Raw genomic sequence first — 17,797 nt, 5'->3', positions numbered from 1 at the left:
AATCACGCACACAACCGTCATCATGCAGCTGCAGACAATGAAACAAGGTGCATCGTCAGCTGACATGCAATCATTGACCCCGCCATGGCGGTGCACTGCTTCCGCTGTTTACGTCTGGCCATACGTGGCCCGCGTTCAACATTCCCATTGTCTGCAGGTGCACAGACCGTCACGCTCACACACCGGCAAGTGCATGTGCTAGACAACGGGACGGATGCATCATTTGCAACAAAGTTCCAACAGTGGCGCCTCCATGGCGGGGCACGTATTCGGCGGGGGAGGTGGAGGCCAAAACATCCATAAGCTGATGTCCATGCACATGGCAGTTCATGACCCCCCTTACAGTGACATTGCATCAGCCAGCCTACACCGGCCGGCCCAGCCCTGCCCATGACCGCCGTGCCAGGCCCTGCCCATGACCGCCGTTCCGGCCATGTGAACTACCGCCGTTTCAGGCCCCCTCCACTACCGCCGTGCCAGGCCCAGCCCATGACCGCCGTGCCGGCCATGCCAACTACCGCTGCTTCAGGCCCCCTCCACTACCGCCGTTTCAGGCCCCCTCTGCTACCGCCGTTTCAGGCCCCCTCCACTACCGCCGTGCCAGGCCCAGCCCATGACCGCCGTGCCGGCCATGCCAACTACCGCCGCAACAGGCCCCCTCCACTACCGCCGTTTCAGGCCCCCTCTGCTACCGCCGTTTCAGGCCCCCTCCACTACCGCCGTGCCAGGCCCAGCCCATGACCGCCGTGCCAGGCCCGCCAGGGCACGGCGGTAGTGGAGGGGGCCTGAAACGGCGGTAGTGGAGGGGGCCTGAAACGGCGGTAGTTGGCATGGCCGGCACAGCGGTCATGGGCTGGGCCTGGCACGGCGGTAGTGGAGGGGGCCTGAAACAGTGGTAGTTGGCATGGCCGGCACGGCGGTCATGGGCAGCGCCTGGCACGGCGGTACTGGACGGGGCCTGAAACGGCGGTAGTTTGCATGGCCGGAACGGCAGTCATGGGCTGGGCCTGGCACGGCGGTAGTGGACGGGGCCTGAAACGGCGGTAGTTGGCATGGCCGGAACGGCGGTCATGGGCTGGGCCTGGCACGGCGGTAGTGGACGGGGCCTGAAACGGCGGTAGTTGGCATGGCCGGAACGGCGGTCATGGGCAGGGCTGGGCTGGCCGGTGTAGGCTGGCTGATGCAATGTCACTGTAAGGGGGGGTCATGAACTGCCATGTGCATTGACATCAGCTTATGGATGTTTTGGCCTCCTCCTCCCCCGCCGAATACGTGCCCCGCCATGGTGGTGCCACTGTTACAACTTTGTTGCAAATGATGCATCCGTCCCGGTGTCTAGCACATGCACTTGCAGGTGTGTGAGCGTGACGGTCTGTGCACGTGCAGCCAATGGGAGGTGTGGACATGGGCCACGGTTGCCCAATATCAAGTACCGTATGCTGTTCACCCCAACACCAGGGCCAATCATTGGCCCAATTCCAAACACGCTTTCACGGCTGACCAATGGCTGGCGCCGTATGCCACTGACATGGCCACAGGGCCCTATATATGTGTGATGTGAAAAAGCATACTTTCTACGATGACCACCGACTGCTGCCTGTGACCATCACCTCCACCTGCTGCTGCGGAGCTGACCACCGACTGCTGCCTGTGACCATCACCTCCACCTGCTGCTGCGGAGCTGACCACCGACTGCTGCCTGTGACCATCACCTCCACCTGCTGCTGCGGAGCTGACCATCGACTGCTTCCTGTGACCATCACCTCCACCTGCTGCTGCGGAGCTGACCACCGACTGCCACTCTAGTGCCATACTCCATGACCTTGGCATGTCGAGACTCAAAGAGATCCGGTCTCGTCCCTTCACCACCGCGGAGCTTGATGTCCTCGTGGACGCTGTGCTCCGCAACTACGGACGCCTGTACGGCGCACCCAGACAGGTGGTAAGTGCAGTGGGGGATAAGTTGTTGTGCATGAGGTGTCATATTACACCTGGGCTCTGGAAACTTGGCGGTGTGATGTGTGACCAACAAAAGATTCGAAATGTGCATGGCTGCAGAGAGAAATGTGATGCCCCTATCTGTGTGACTGGCCAACTGTCCACTGACTTCCACCCTTTTGTCTCCCATCATGGTAGGTCAAGCTGCACTTCCGCAAGGACGTGTGGAGGAGCATTGCACGTGATGTACGAGCAGCGGGGGTGTCCAATAGACGACATACACACTGCCACAAACGCTGGGACGACATTTCCAGACTGAGCAAGAATGTAGCGGAAGTGACACTAGGGATGATTCCAAGGACGGCACGTCTGGCCCGACGCTCAATGATCCCTCTCATGCACCGTATCATAGCTGTGACGCATCCTGACCTGTCCGAGCGGTTGCGTGTGGATGAACAGCAACGTGGCGGTAAGCATACTGTCAGCGTATGTTGCTTGTGAGTGCAATGCATGTATTGTTGGCCACACACATTAGTGACTTCCGTCTATCGTGTGGCTCGTTCCAATGGCATGTTGGTGACATTGGCGCAGTAAAATTTCACTTCCCGGTGCGCGATGTTGAGACGCCACCCGCTAAGCGGTTCATTTTTCATGCACATGCTGTAGTGCTCCGTCACCCCTTGGCAACACTTGTGTGCAGATGTAGTTCCTCATGCCCAGTGTGCATGCTGTACATGTATTACGGCCAACACACTTAATTCCTGTGAGGATGACTGGTTGGGGTGGGCCGTGTGCAGGTTGGGGGATCGATGGACATAGTCATCAGTGGCTTTAGGGATTCCGTAGCAGTACTGTACGACGTGAGTGTGCCCATGACTTACACCAATTTCCTGTGCATTTCAGCTTTGGCAGAGGGCACTCAGCCACAGACGGTGGAGATGACAGAAGGCAATGCATCCGGATCAGACGTCGCGCACACGCAGACTGACACCGAAGGGGCCAGCGCCGGAGAGGGGGACAGGACCGTCCCGGAGGACTCGCATGTGGAGACAACATCGTCAGCATCTTCCGACAGTGTTGGTGAGTCAGTACTGTTGTCACAGACTGGGAGTGGGCAATCAACACCATCGGTCGGGACACAGCACACAGGGCCCACCCTGCCGCCAACTGGACCATGTACTGTTCGTGCACGCAGGAGTAGGGGGAGCAGAGTGGCGTTCGGTGTCGGCACCGCTGCCCCAGCCTCGGTGAGCCAAAATGCACTTTGTGCAGAGGCTGTTGATCTGCTGCGACAGCTGTGTGTGGGGCAGACCAATATGATAAATGCTTTCCAAGACCACGATAGGAAGTTGGGGCAGGGGGTGGCATTCATGGAAGGTGTGCATGGTGATCTGGCTGGTGTACACAGGACACTGCAGTCATTGGCTAACAGTGTGTCGTCTGCCATTGTACAGTCGCATGGACTGGGTGGTACTTCTGTTCCACCATCTACAACACTGGATGTCTCAGGGGGGAGTGAATTTTCAGACCAGTACTCTAATACAGGTTATTGCACTAGAAGCAGCGTCAGCCAGCACGTCAAGGTACGGAGGCCTCAGACACCATCCCCTAGGTCAGGTAAATCTGTTCACAAGGACAACGTCAGATATAGTGGAGTACACACACGTGAAGCAAAAGAGGGGTTGGGTGTAATGGCTACACATGCTGCTCAGCCATCCCACACACAAGGTACTACCAAGCCAAGACTCACTCCCACTTCCATTGACACTACCTTGTACGAGGACATTGAGAAGACGAAAAAATCTCTTGAGGGCTCGCATACTCCCAGTGCCATGGAGACTAGGAAGGAGGGAGCCACTCCCAAGGGCAGGGAAACTAGGAAGGAAGGAGCCACTCCCAAGGGCAGGGAGACTAGGCAGGAAGGAGCCACTCCCAAGGGCAGGGAAACCAGGAAGGAAGGAGCCACTCCCAAGGGCAGGGAGACTAGTCAGGAAGGAGCCACTCCCAAGGGCAGGGACACTAGGCAGGAAGGAGCCACTCCCAAGGGCAGGGAAACTAGGAAGGAAGGAGCCACTCACAAGGGCAGGGAAACTAGGAAGGAAGGAGCCACTCCCAAGGGCAGAGATACTAGGAAGGAAGGAGCCACTCCCAAGGGCAGGGAAACTAGGAAGGAAGGAGCCACTCCCAAGGGCAGAGATACTAGGAAGGAAGGAGCCACTCCCAAGGGCAGAGATACTAGGAAGGAAGGAGCCACTCCCAAGGGCAGGGACAAGGACAGTCACAAGACAAACGCACCTAAGAAGAGCACGGACTCTCCCAGGGGCAGGGACACACACGGGGAGAAGGTGTGTCCTGGGGATATGTACACCACAGACGACAAGTCTGCTGCCTGGAACAGGGCACCATCCAGGGAACAGGGAAAGTCCGCAGACAACAGTACTCCTACGGAAATGGAACATCCAAGGCCCAAGGCATCTCCCATGGACAGTGGCGCTGTCAGGGACAGGCATACATCACCCATTGTTGCACTGAGGCAGCTGTTTTCTGGGAAACGGAATACAGATGTCTCCGCAGTGGAGTCACCACTTACCTCCACTCCCATCAGGGCCCGTCAGGGACGGATGCAGGTGGACCCTGTAGTAGCATCCCCCATGACACATGTTGCAGAGGCCACAAGGCAGCCACACAGCAAACGACAAGCAGGCTCCAGCACGTCCCCAGATAGCATTCTCCCCCCAGCAGATGCACCTCCCATGGTGGGTGAAATTTCTTCTCAGTCCGGCCCACTTGTCAGTCCTGTCCTGTCCAGGGTGCAGGCACATGCCCAAAAGAAACGTAGACACACAGCATTGACACATGCACAATCCGATGTCGGCCAATTGCAACTATCCCCCGCTCCCAGAGCCACCCTGCCTCCTGGACCATACAGCCCTGTGGCTCATCATTTCAGTGGTCCCAGTGGCGCTGGTGCAGTTGACTCGCATGTGTCTGTTAGTGGCAGGGTATCAGTCGAGACCTATCCTGTATCAGGTGCTGGCAGTGTATCTGGGTCTATGGGCCATGTGTCATTCACTCGGTCTGTGGCTGTGTCTCACACTCCTGTATCAGGTGCTGGCAGTGTATCTGGGTCTATGGGCCATGTGTCAGTCACTCGGGCTGTGGCTGTGTCTCACACTCCTGTATCAGGTGCTGGCATACCTGGAAACAACTTATTCTATTTTTATTAAGAAAAAGCTGATGACGTTGAGACTTGGGGACTTTCCCACACGAGCAAATGAACCTGCCTGGAAACTGCTTGACGATGTTTCTTGTCGACTGTGTGGTAGCCCTAAAGAGGATCTAATACACATAATTTGTCACTGTAAGATGCTATACAAGGAACGGTCACACCTAAAGGAAAGTTATCGGTCCATGAAACTACGAACATGTAGATCAGCCATTATTGGAAGCCTGGATACTACTGCTCCAAGAATACACTGCAAGCTGGTGAAGTTCTTGCAGGCATTTGAAAAACGTATAAAAACAATATGAACAATTAATGCTTTGAATTTTTTTTTAACATTGGTACATTTTTTTTTTTGCGACAAATTTATAAATTTTATAACTATGTGTGACATTCATCAAATTGTTATGGTTTTAATTAACTAAACAATAAAGTTTAAATTTCAAATTTCAGTCGAGACCTATCCTGTATCAGGTGCTGGCAGTGTATCTGGGTCTATGGGCCATGTGTCATTCACTCGGTCTGTGGCTGTGTCTCACACTCCTGTATCAGGTGCTGGCAGTGTATCTGGGTCTATGGGCCATGTGTCAGTCACTCGGGCTGTGGCTGTGTCTCACACTCCTGTATCAGGTGCTGGCAGTGTATCTGGGTCTATGGGCCATGTGTCAGTCACTCGGGCTGTAGCTGTGTCTCACACTCCTGTATCAGGTGCTGGCAGTGTGTCTGGGTCTATGGGCCATGTGTCAGTCACTCGGGCTGTGGCTGTGTCTCACACTCCTGTATCTGGTGCTGCCAGTGTATCTGGGTCTATGGGCCATGTGTCAGTCACTCGGGCTGTGGCTGTGTTTCACACTCATGTATCAGGTGCTGGCAGGGTATCTGGGTCTGTGGCTTACGTGTCAGTCACTACATCTGTGGCTGTGTGTCACACTCCGGTTTCTGGTGCTGGCAGTCTGTCCGATGCGGGTACTTCACACAATCCACCTGATAGTGTGATGTAAGTTGCTGTTGTGTGCCCTCAGATGTACTGCCTCTGATTGACCTGTGCCTTGCCATGCACTGTTTGTGCACCTAGCCCCTCTTGTGTGCTGCCTCTGATGTACCTGCTCTGGTGTCCACACTGCCCTGTTGCTGATCTCATACTGATGTACTGCCTCTGATGTACCTGCTCTGGTGTCCACTATGCCCTGTTGCTGATCTCATACTGCTGTATGCCCTCTCATGTGCTGCCTCTGATGTACCTGCTCTGGTGTCCACACTGCCCTGTTGCTATTCTCATACTGATGTACTGCCTCTGATGTACCTGCTCTGGTGTCCACTATGCCCTGTTGCTGTTCTGATACTGCTGTATGCCCTCTCATGTGCTGCCTCTGATGTACCTGCTCTGGTGTCCACACTGCCCTGTTGCTATTCTCATACTGATGTACTGCCTCTGATGTACCTGCTCTGGTGTCCACTATGCCCTGTTGCTGATCTCATACTGCTGTATGCCCTCTCATGTGCTGCCTCTGATGTACCTGCTCTGTTGTCCACTATGCCCTGTTGCTTTTCTGATACTGCTGTATGCCCTCTCATGTGCTGCCTCTGATGTACCTGCTCTGGTGTCCACACTGCCCTGTTGCTATTCTCATACTGATGTACTGCCTCTGATGTACCTGCTCTGGTGTCCACTATGCCCTGTTGCTGATCTCATACTGCTGTATGCCCTCTCATGTGCTGCCTCTGATGTACCTGCTCTGGTGTCCACACTGCCCTGTTGCTATTCTCATACTGATGTACTGCCTCTGATGTACCTGCTCTGGTGTCCACTATGCCCTGTTGCTGTTCTGATACTGCATTGTGCCCTCTCATGTGCTGCCTCTGATGGACCTTTTCAGTGCAATGGACTGTTGGTGCACTTAGCCCCTCTCATGTGCTGCCTCTGATGGACCTGTGCCTTGCCATGCACTGTTTGTGCACCTAGCCCCTCTCATGTGCTGCCTCTGATGTACCTGCGCTGGTGTCCACACTGCCCTGTTGCTATTCTCATACTGATGTACTGCCTCTGATGTACCTGCTCTGGTGTCCACTATGCCCTGTTGCTGTTCTGATACTGCATTGTGCCCTCTCATGTGCTGCCTCTGATGGACCTTTTCAGTGCAATGGACTGTTGGTGCACTTAGCCCCTCTCATGTGCTGCCTCTGATGGACCTGTGCCTTGCCATGCACTGTTTGTGCACCTAGCCCCTCTCATGTGCTGCCTCTGATGTACCTGCTCTGGTGTCCACACTGCCCTGTTGCTATTCTCATACTGATGTACTGCCTCTAAAGTACCTGCTCTGGTGTCCACACTGCCCTGTTGCTGATCTCATACTGCTGTATGCCCTCTCATGTGCTGCCTCTGATGTACCTGCTCTGGTGTCCACTATGCCCTGTTGCTGATCTCATACTGCTGTATGCCCTCTCATGTGCTGCCTCTGATGTACCTGCTCTGGTGTCCACACTGCCCTGTTGCTATTCTCATACTGATGTACTGCCTCTGATGTACCTGCTCTGGTGTCCACTATGCCCTGTTGCTGATCTCATACTGCTGTATGCCCTCTCATGTGCTGCCTCTGATGTACCTGCTCTGGTGTCCACGCTGCCCTGTTGCTATTCTCATACTGATGTACTGCCTCTGATGTACCTGCTCTGGTGTCCACTATGCCCTGTTGCTGATCTCATACTGCTGTATGCCCTCTCATGTGCTGCCTCTGATGTACCTGCTCTGGTGTCCACACTGCCCTGTTGCTATTCTCATACTGATGTACTGCCTCTGATGTACCTGCTCTGGTGTCCACTATGCCCTGTTGCTGTTCTGATACTGCATTGTGCCCTCTCATGTGCTGCCTCTGATGGACCTTTTCAGTGCAATGGACTGTTGGTGCACTTAGCCCCTCTCATGTGCTGCCTCTGATGGACCTGTGCCTTGCCATGCACTGTTTGTGCCCCTAGCCCCTCTCATGTGCTGCCTCTGATGTACCTGCTCTGATGTCCACACTGCCCTGTTGCTATTCTCATACTGATGTACTGCCTCTGATGTACCTGCTCTGGTGTCCACTATGCCCTGTTGCTGTTCTGATACTGCATTGTGCCCTCTCATGTGCTGCCTCTGATGGACCTTTTCAGTGCAATGGACTGTTGGTGCACTTAGCCCCTCTCATGTGCTGCCTCTGATGGACCTGTTCCTTGCCATGCACTGTTTGTGCACCTAGCCCCTCTCGTGTGCTGCCTCTGATGTACCTGCTCTGGTGTCCACACTGCCCTGTTGCTATTCTCATACTGATGTACTGCCTCTAAAGTACCTGCTCTAGTGTCCACACTGCCCTGTTGCTGATCTCATACTGCTGTATGCCCTCTCATGAGCTGCCTCTGATGTACCTGCTCTGGTGTCCACTATGCCCTGTTGCTGATCTCATACTGCTGTATGCCCTCTGGTGTGCTGCCTCTGATGTACCTGCTCTGGTGTCCACACTGCCCTGTTGCTGATCTCATACTGCTGTATGCCCTCTCATGTGCTGCCTCTGATGTACCTGCTCTGGTGTCCACACTGCCCTGTTGCTGATCTCATACTGCTGTATGCCCTCTCATGTGCTGCCTCTGATGTACCTGCTCTGGTGTCCACTATGCCCTGTTGCTGTTCTGATACTGCATTGTGCCCTCTCATGTGCTGCCTCTGATGGACCTGTGCCTTGCCATGGACTGTTGGTGCACTTAGCCCCTCTCATGTGCTGCCTCTGATGGACCTGTGCCTTGCCATGGACTGTTGGTGCACTTAGCCCCTCTCATGTGCTGCTTCTGAAGGACCTGTGCCTTGCCATGGACAGTTGGTGCACTTAGCCCCTCTCATGTACTGCCTCTGATGTACCTGCTCTGGTGTCCACTATGCCCTGTTGCTGTTCTGATACTGCATTGTGCCCTCTCATGTGCTGCCTCTGATGGACCTTTTCAGTGCAATGGACTGTTGGTGCACTTAGCCCCTCTCATGTGCTGCCTCTGATGGACCTGTGCCTTGCCATGGACTGTTGGTGCACTTAGCCCCTCTCATGTGCTGCTTCTGATGGACCTGTGCCTTGCCATGGACTGTTGGTGCACTTAGCCCCTCTCATGTACTGCCTCTGATGTACCTGCTCTGGTGTCCACTATGCCCTGTTGCTGTCCTGATACTGCTGTATGCCCTCTCATGTGCTGCCTCTGATGTACCTGCTCTGGTGTCCACTATGCCCTGTTGCTGTTCTGATACTGATGTATGCCCTCTCATGTGCTGCCTCTGATGTACCTGTTCTGGTGTCCACTATGCCCTGTTGCTGTTCTGATACTGATGTACTGCCTCTGAAGTACACTGCCCATGCTCGATCCTAGACTGTGATGTTACTCCGATTATGCGTAAATAAAATTGTCAATCATGTGTCGTGGGTTGTCGGAGTCATTCTTGCGTGTGTGATGCTGGTGTGGATTTGTATTTACTTGAGGGTGGTGGGTTCAGATACATGTCACTCCCCCCTACCTGGGTCACGACCCTTGGAGGCGTTGCCGTACACAAGAATATGTCGATTCTGGGACATGTCACTCCCCCCTCCCTACGTCACGGCCCTTGCAGGTACTCCTCTCCAGACAGCGAATGGTTTGTAGCCTACCTGCGTCGTCCTCGATGGTGGGCCAAGACTAGGACGTAGTGGATCGCGAAGAGTATCGGGTAAGCGTGTAGTGCAGGGTCCATGTCGGCGAGCGGCTCGTGGTGGGTATGGTCGCTGTGGGGCATTCGCAGTGTTCAGGCAGGTTGTTTTTCCGCAGCGCTTTTATGTGTATTTTCCGCCATCTTGATTTGGAGGACGGTCCTAGACGTCAGTCCGTACGGCGGAGTCTCTGGATAGGTTACGTCCGCCGCGTGGTTGGGTCTGGTGGTGCGGCGGACCGTGTTCTACCGCCGCGGACGGATTTTGGCCCGTATTTCGTATCCTGATGTGGCGGACGGAGTGTCTACAACGGCCGCACGGAAAATAGGCATGTTCCGCATGCTCTGGGTCTGCGGAGGCACTTCCGTCCGCCATCCTAATGAGCCCCTGAGTGCGGGGAATTTAGGCTCTGTATTCTCTAGTGCCAGAATTAAGGATTTCAATTCAGCCAATTGAGTGGTACAATCCCTAAGGCTTGTGTAAATCTTTTTTTTTAGTTGGAACTCTCCATCCTTCATGACACCACATACTGCTGCATATGTGGCGGAGTATCGTTGTTTATTGCCACCTGCAGACTGAACTGAACCATCGGTATAATATATTCTTACTGATCATGAGGCAAAATGCCACTAGGGACAGGGTATTCTTATTCATACTAGAGAAATGTTTTATTTACAATGTGAGGTCAAAGACATATTGAACATCAGTAGCTGTTAAGGATATGGCCCATTATATCCATCTTGGATGAAAGTCTTTTGTATTAGGAATACCTGCCTTGGTGACTGCCTCTAGGGCTTGAATTGGAGTTGCCACAATTATGCATTTACCCAGAGCCATTTGTCCTTCCTTTATAACAACTGTCTGAACTGCAGTCAATACTTTTCCTGCTGATGCAGAAAACATTTAAGTATAAATGTGATTTGTGAGCAGTCGGTGCAGTATCACCCTTTTTTAAGGTGACATATGTATAACCAGTGGAGCACACAATTATGCAGAGCACCACGTTGGTTGTGTTGACATGACTGTGTAAGTGTCTTGATGCAAGAATGCCAGTTTGCAACCTTCTCAGAATCTGTGTATGTTCTAATGTTCAATGTGCACTGGAAAATTCATGTTGAATTAAATTGTACAACTGTTTAACCCATTGTGTATAATCTGGTATGTATGGTCTACAAAAATTGAGAAAGCCCAAATATTATTGTAGCTTTTTTATTGTGTTTAATAGTTTCACACTTTGCCAAGAAATGTGGTGCAAAGCTTTAACCTATATTTGATAACTCATATCTATATAATAGGACACTGAGAAAAGCAATCTTAGTTTTTTTGAAAATTGTATTGTTAGCCATATTCACCAAATCCCAAAACTATACAATCTACTCTGGCTAAGTTTGTTAAAGTAATCTGTGAGGTATGTCATCAATGTAGGACAGTGCTACTGAATCAATTTCTTGTAGAATTGTAACGCCGTCCTAATCAAATCCCTCGGGGTTGGTTTGATGCTCAAGAAGTCCACTTCTTGATTCTGGATAGCAATTACAGCACATAAGTTTAAGGCGATCAAGTGAGCAAAGGAAAGGAAGGGATCAGTTGGGAGGGAGGCATGTAGAGGACAAAAACAAAGAAATGCAATTACACTGACAAACAATAGCTATGTATGTAGTATTCAGTACCATAGGTGTTTTACCTGTAACAAAACAAAATACACTTTAGCTTTCTCTTTTGGGTTTTTTTTAAAGAAGAAGTAAAGATACATGTTTCTCTCATGTGCCTCTCCTCTTCAAAGAAGCTGTAACAGGAAGAGAATATTACTCTAAAGCTATACAGTTTCTCCTGCATAAAAAAGGTACTCTTTAGTTGAAGGATTTATTCCCTACCAAAAAGATATAAGATGCATTGCCTCAGAGGGTAAGAATCACTTTCTAGGACTCAACCAAACCCCTGTTAAAATGGCAATAAAATAACGTAATAAACACCAAAATGAATTGGGGCTTTCTTCAATATCAGAATGCTAACTTGTTCACATTTGTAGCAGTGTATATTCCCAATACACACTCCTTTTGAAGCACACACAAAGTCTTATGTATTTTTATTTCCAACAATGATTAGAATGCGAAGGCTGGCTAAATTTGGGGTTCTGGAATGTTAGTAGGTGGGTGCTCGTGAGTTCGGGAGGGTTCTGTAAAGGAATGCGGAGTGACGGTGGGATTGTAGATGCTGCCGGGGTTTTGAGACTATCAGACATATTAAAAGAAGTGTTGAACCTAACTTTACTTGTGGACTTCTCTTCACTGGCGACGAGTTGTCTGGTAGCTCCATCCCATCTGTGAAGCATCGGAGCCGTGCTGCACCTCCGATCGCCCTGCACAGCTGTTTCCATGCTGTTTGGACGTTTGCTACTGGTTTTGTGGGGCGATCTCCTGAGTGAGTGGAGAGCCCAGAGTATGTAAAAGGAGGCCTGGGAATCCTGGCACAGGGGCACAGCCTCCGTTGGTGAGTCTCTGTATTCCCTAGGCCCAACCACCTCCATATTACTGTTATTGTCTCGTGAATGTGGTGGCCTGCCACAAGCCCTCAGATGCACGTCTCATGTTGCACGTCTGACGCATCCGCCATCTTGGATCGGGTTGTGCAATTCCTGCTGTCATTTTTTCATCGAGTTGCGCATCGGTGATGCACACACTACATTACCTCAATTTCTAGTTTCGGTGATGCGCACACCACAAGTCAGACACAAGTCATTCCTCATTACTGCACAGCGCACTCAGTGATGCGCACACCTGTTACCTGGTAAATTAAAAAATTATACAGATTTCTTTTTTTAAATCCACATTTCAATGTGACTGCATCTACATCTGAATAATTGTTTACCAATTATTCGTCATCATTATTTTAGCATATGTTGATTTTGCTTTGAGTGGTCAACTGAGATAATTTTTTTACAAGCTGTCTGACAATTATTTATAGCAGGATATTGCTATTTCAAAGTGATCACTTGATTGTGTGGTGTAATCTATTAATTGAGTTGTGTTTGGGCAGCAACTCATCCATGCAGGGCCATAGATCGTGTTATGGTACCTCCACCTTTTTTTGCAAATAGGAGGTACTCCGCTTTTGCAGTGGCAGCAATGGAAAGATACTTTTGATGCCTACCTAAAGGCCCTTGATGGTTAAACTTTCACTGCCAAAAAGAAAAAAGCTTTGTTGATCTACAACTTAGGTTCGGTGGGCAGAAACATTTTGAAAACTTTACCTTTGGAACTGGTAAGCACCCGTATGAGTGGTGGTGACAAACGGGACTCCCTAATTATTGATGATTATGCTTCCATAGTCAAAACTTTGGACAAAATATTAAAAAGGAATGTTGTACTCGAGCACCATACATTTTTACAACGTGCTCAGATTCCCGGCGAGTCCATTGATGACTTTGTGGCAGCCCTCGGGACTTTAGCAGTCACTTGCAATTACAGAGAATTCAGGGATTCAATAATCTGAGATCAACTTATTGAAAGAACTAGTAACAAGAAGATTCAAGAGAAACATTTGACTTCCGATGATCCTGACCTTGAGACTGCCCTTTCTTTAGCCAGGAGTATTGAACACTCTCAATTCTGTGTAAAATAAATGAGTGGTAGTACTTCACCTGGAGAGGTCAAGTTATTGAATACTAAACCCATTATCGAAGCCCTTAAAGGGGCTAATACAAATCCAGTGCATCCTATTTCATAACCCAAAGCCAAAGTTCTATTTTGCCTAGAATCGAACATGTTTCAAATGTGGCAAAAAGGGTCATTTTGCTCGAATGTGTAAAGCAATGTCTTTAAAAATAAGGCCTGCACAGATGGTGAAAACAATTGCACAAGATATGACTGATTCTGATAAAAAATGTTATGAGTTATTGATGTTGTCCTCTTCTCCTTCACACTCTGAAGGCATGGAGGAAATATCTTCTATGATAGGGGCCCACAAGAGAAAACTTCCTGTCAATGGGAAGTGTATTGAGTTTCTAGCAGATTCAGGTTCCCCTTTCACTCCTATTAATGCGAAGGATTTTGGGGAATTGAATGACATCCAGTTGCGAAAATCCAACAGCAGAATTTTCGCTTATGGGGAAAAAAAGTGGAAGTGGTGGGGAAGTGTATGGATGACCTTCCTTTTGGTGAAGATGTGACTAATGGTATCATGTACATTGGCATGGAAAGTGTGAATTTGTTAGGGTGGGATGAACAAGGTGTTGTGTAGTTCCTATATACCCTATACAGGAGTTGTGCTTTTAGATAAGATAAACTGCAGGATTGGTGGCAGACTGGTTCCAAGATATGTTAGCCTGTCTGTATCAGCAAGCTCACAGTGCCACTAGAATCTCCTCTTATAGGGGAGAGAATAGTTTCTGGCAAACTCTGAACATGACAACCCTGATCCCTCAGAATTGTGGAAACAATGTACTACTTTTTGCTCAGTCACTTGTGCTCGCTTAGTTTGTCTCAGAGATGCACAGAATAAACAGTCTGGGCATTTCAATAAGTATTTTTTCGAACAGTTGTTATTCTAAAGTAGAATAGATCAGCTGTAACAACCATTAGACAGTAGAAGATATTTATGATTAGCAGTACTATGAAAGTAAAGGGATGGCACAGATCTACCATTTTGCAATAATCATGAATACATGCAAGTATTTAAAACACATGATAAAAGTGTGTACTCCTACGATGCCTCCCTAACTAGTTGTACCTAAATGTACCTAGCACCTGTGTAGGTGTTATGCCAAGAATCCCTCTAGGACGTAGTCTTCCCCATTATCTCAGAATGAGAGAATATGGGACCCCGTCCTGGTCTAGAGTTGGACACCCCACGAGGGATGTTAAACCACTGAGAGCTGTAGTGTCTGCATGCAGGAACCTCAGCATTCCTGGTCAGTGTGTCAGCCGGGAAGTCACAGTCTCCTCTGTATTTCTAAAGCAAGATGTGATGTATTTATACCCACATGTCTCCTCAGGGGTCCTACCTTGCTGTGTTACTTGTGCTGCCTAAAGAATGATGCCAGGCCTGAACTTTATACAGAGATATTACAGAGGAGAGGTTCGTCCTGATGTCAGTCCTGTTGTGCTTCCAAGGACTCTCATGTGTAATGTATTCGTTTCGAAATAGGGAAAAACTTGCGTTCTGAATGCAGTGTTATATCTAGGTAAAAGGTTAGTCCCTATGAACAATTATGTATGTAATGTAGGGAAGGATATCGGTGAAAGATTGCAGTGTTACCTGCGCCTATATAGGGTACCTATATGGAATATGACAACCACTCATCTTCCGACTAGACGACACATGTAACCTATTGTACTACCAATCGAACACGACATTGATATGCACAAAGTGCTGAAAACGTTTATGTTGCAAAACATTTTTTTAAAAATGTCTACAAAATGTTTTAATAAAAAGAAATTGCAAGCCATAGCTCTAAAACTGTCCGTAGCTGTGGTCCGAACCACTTCAAGCATTTGAAAGCCATGCGTGCCCAAGAAATGTTGGAATGTCAATGTACATTTTGTATCTGAGTTGCAAATTGAGCTTGTTTTTTTAAAAAGGGCTAATTTCTTCCAGCACAAGACGAGCCAAATTAGTCAATTGTTTATGTGTAGTGGCTGGTAGAAGCAACATTCTCGTTGCTTGCTACTGTAGTAGACCGCCCCAGTAACACATTGCGGAGTACGTCAATTGAGCACAGATGATGTTCCACGCTGTCGGCAGCCGGTGCTGGGGTTGCTTGTGCATTCGCCGTCCAAAGCCTGGGTTAAAGTGGAGGAGCGGGTGTCCATACCAACAGGTGCAGTTACTACCTGCGGTGGCTTAAGGAATGCTGCCATCAACATAGGAATACGCTGGGGACACTGCAGAACATGGGCCGTTATCGGGTCCTGGTGAGCATTCACATCCAGTTGGGCACATGATGGGAGTGTTAAACAAAGGTCTAACACGCATTCTTCTCCGCAAAACAGGCATCGGAGGACATGTAAGATGCTGTCCATCCTGACTGGTCGAAATGACAGGAACCAAGATGAGCTTAGTTCTCTTAGGCGAGGCGTGCCTAGATGTTGTACTATGCTGGCACGGTATTTACGCTCCAGGAGTGCTTTTTACGTCTCCTTGGTGACTGGGATGTCCATTGCGTAGCAGAGAGAAGACAATCAGGATACCTGCCATTAGAAACAGGATTAGCGGAAGTCCTCCAAAGATGCTTCAGAATACGGAGTGTATGAAGTTTGGTATAACTCCAAGTACCGTCTGAAAGGTGCCTAGAAGTCTAGAACCGATGGTCTTTAATAGATGGACAATGCAAGTCGTATCAGACATGTTAAAGATACGATTTACCATTTCTATGAAATGAAAAGGGCAGTTTGTATGGATAAGCTCCTGTATCTCTGCCGGAGATCTTGCGATCTGGAGATCAAAAGTCTCTTGAGCAGAGGTTAAGGGCACAGACTTCTGTAAAAGCATGGCTTTCATTCTGCTTAGAGTATCAAACGTATTAAAGAAACATTCAGTGAAGGACATAACGGCTCCTCTGTGACTGTATGTGTCGGATGAAACAATACTTGCATACAACGAGTAACCCTGGACCTCACGGTTACCAGATATGCCCGGAAGAATTCTGCAGCAGCCTTGATCATTCAGTATCAGGTAACTCCTATTTGAAAGTAGCTCAAATGCTGGAGTATTCACTGCAGCTGGGGCACCCCTCAGATGACAGGACAAGTTCACTACAGAACCATTACAAGCCCCATGCAGCATCATATCCGACATATGAGGGATCCACTTAAAGCATTCTCACAGTTTGAACCTAAGGAACACTTTTTGGTGCCCACTCCAGCATCGAAATCTGTATGGTAATTGCATGATTCCTTAATGTATTCCTTACCCTTTCTTTTTATATCTGCCTGTCTTCTTTTGTTCAAGGCCATACTGAAACTGAAAAGTAGTGACAGGTAGAGTTATGTGGCCATGGACTAACCATTCCGTGGACGGTGGTTCTGGTAATCTATCCAGTTTTTCGATACACAGCATTGTATATTTTGCTCCCCTTTGTGCCATTTCTATTTGTTTATCTATTAGATTGTATTCAGAAAACAGAGATGTACTGTTGATAAAACGCAAAGGCACATAGCCTGCATGCAAAGATTATAGCGTCCAGTTTAACAACTTGATAGAATGTAATTGAGATTGCATGTTTTGTAGTATGGCTAAATCTTGTTTTAGTATGTCTATCGCAGAAGATGCAATGTTGCCTAAGGTATATATCCTGGAGGTCAATGTTGTTAACCCATTGTCTACCACTGCTAGAGATTTTTCTATGTGTATACAGTCTATTTCTTGTAATCTCTCTGCAGCCTCTTTTTTGGATATGTTCCATATTTCCTCGTAGGCGGCATAAATGCCAGCACATATGAAACGTTTTCAACATGACTTCCTGGGACCTAGTAAAAAATCCCTAGGATCCACATCCTTTGAAAGTAAGTATAAGTGGTGTTTTACCTCTAAGAGTGTTGAGGTTTTTAGAAAATCAAGGCACAACTTCCCAACGCTGTAGGATGTCACTACCCGGGAAGTTCTCTCTATACATAGCGTGGATCTGACCTATGGATAGCAATCCTTCGATTTTACCCATGAATCTTGTCTGACAACTATTGGTGTCTGGGGGCCATATAAACAATTTTTCCCATTCGGGGTCTGATTTATTGTATTGTATGATGTCATCTAATGTTACCTCTTTTTGTGATTTTTCGTTACCCTCGGTCAGTGATGATGTTGGCAGCCGAGTTAGGTTTAGTCTTTGTTCTTGGCTAGTGCAAGCCAAGACATCTGTTGCATTGTCTTCAGAAACATGATGTGTTGAGGGATAAGGCATGCTCTAAATAAAGCTTCAGTCCCCTGAACTTGCCATTCTCTAGTA

This window comes from Lissotriton vulgaris, chromosome 3_1, assembly GCF_964263255.1.
Source record: "Lissotriton vulgaris chromosome 3_1, aLisVul1.2, whole genome shotgun sequence".
Taxonomy (NCBI): domain Eukaryota; kingdom Metazoa; phylum Chordata; class Amphibia; order Caudata; family Salamandridae; genus Lissotriton; species Lissotriton vulgaris.
Note: the sequence above shows the minus strand (reverse complement) of the source record.